We start from the raw sequence: 1,683 nt of genomic DNA on the forward strand, positions 1-1,683 counted from the left end.
GAAAAAAAAACTTCAGGAAGTGTATGACCCGTTCCTCTTCAAGAGGACTAGTTAAATACGATCCTGAAATTGAAAAATCCTTAAGAATATTACGAAAAGGATAATCTCAAATTCCTTCACTGAAAGACATGGAGAACAATGAAAACAACCCACCTCCACCACATCAAGTGGAAGAACAATTTGATGAGCACGATGACGTGATAGGATGCTTAGAGATTACGCAAGGCCAGATCATTTTGAAGGAGAGTCAAGCGTAAGGAGACCACCAGTAGCGGCAAATAACTTTGAAATCCGCACAGGCTTGATTCAGACCATCCAAAATTCATGCCAATTTACGGGTGATTTAAGTGAAGATCCTCATTCACACCTAATTGATTTTCTTGAATTAGTTGAAACTTGCAGGTACAATGGAGTCACAACAGATGCTATCAGGTTGCGAATTTTTCCCTTTTCAAAAAAAGGAGAAGCCAAGACATGGTTGCAAGCTTACGAAGAGGTTCTATTACTACATGGGACCAAATGACCGAAAAGTTCCTTAACAAGTATTTTTCACTTGCCAAAACAATTAAAATGAAACAAGAAATCAATAATTTTATGCAGATAGATACTGAATCTGTATACCAGGCATGGGAAAGATTAGACTCAATGTTAAGAAAATGCCCACATCATGGTATCTAAGATTCTGATATTTTATATATTTTTTATCATGGTCTTAAACCCTCTGCTAGAAACATAATTGATGCAGCATCAGGAGGATCCATAATGGGAAAAACCACTACTGAAGCCACACAATTACTGAATGAAATTTCAGAAAATGCTATTCAATGGCCTTCAGACAGAATGATTATCAAGAAAGCAACAACAGTGAATAAAGTTGAAGCTTTAAATTCATTGACACAACAAACTGCCGCTCTCACACAAAAAGTCGAGGCTATTCAGGTAAATGCTCACTCACCATCTCAACTTGAGAATTGTGATGTCTGTGGAGGTAATCACCCCAATCACGAATGCCAACCTTCAATGCAAAATGAGGAACAGGTAAGTGCTATTGGTTATAGAAACAATTACTCATTTGGTAGTCACATGGCACAAAAACATCCGGGATTTCAATGGGGTAATCCTAATGGTGCTGAAAATCCTCAACGATTTTTTAATCAAAAGCAGCAGGTCCAGGCACCACCTGGTTTCCAAAATCAAAGTAGAGGGTAACAAAACTTTCAACAATTTCAACAACAGCCCCAAATAAATCATCAATCAGGCCTCGAAGACTTGTTATATAAACACTTCAAGAATACTGATGACCAGATACAAAAACACATTAGGGCTACCGATGAGAGGGTCGAAAGTCAACAATCAGCCATCAAGAACTTAGAGATCCAGGTAAGACAAATAGCAACCCTCATGTAAGGACAAATTCAAGGTGCTCTACCAAGCAATACCGAGAAGAATCCAAGGGAGCACCTCAAACCCATTGCCCTACGATCAGGTAAAGCTCTTGATGATCCATATGCGGATCGACAAGGAACTCCATGAGAGGAATAACAGGTAAATGAAAGCGAGAATAAAGAGGAACCTAAGCTTCCAAGTGAACAAAGAGAAAAAGAAAATGAATTCATTAGAAACCCTCATTCTGTACCTCTCCCCTTTCCCCAAAAGATGAAATGAGAAAAACTTGACAAACAG

At 38.6% G+C, this 1,683-nt stretch overlaps 1 non-coding gene across 1 annotated transcript; it reads right to left on the reverse strand.

Annotated features, from left to right (window-relative positions):
* Positions 1 to 567: 567 nt before the first annotated feature.
* Positions 568 to 674, reverse strand: LOC132055024 (small nucleolar RNA R71). Its single transcript, XR_009414489.1, has one exon. It is a non-coding gene; the product is annotated as a small nucleolar RNA R71 (small nucleolar RNA).
* Between the last annotated feature and the right edge of the window lie 1,009 nt (positions 675 to 1,683).

The sequence above is a fragment of the Lycium ferocissimum genome, chromosome 4 (genome assembly GCF_029784015.1).
Source record: "Lycium ferocissimum isolate CSIRO_LF1 chromosome 4, AGI_CSIRO_Lferr_CH_V1, whole genome shotgun sequence".
Classification (NCBI taxonomy): domain Eukaryota; kingdom Viridiplantae; phylum Streptophyta; class Magnoliopsida; order Solanales; family Solanaceae; genus Lycium; species Lycium ferocissimum.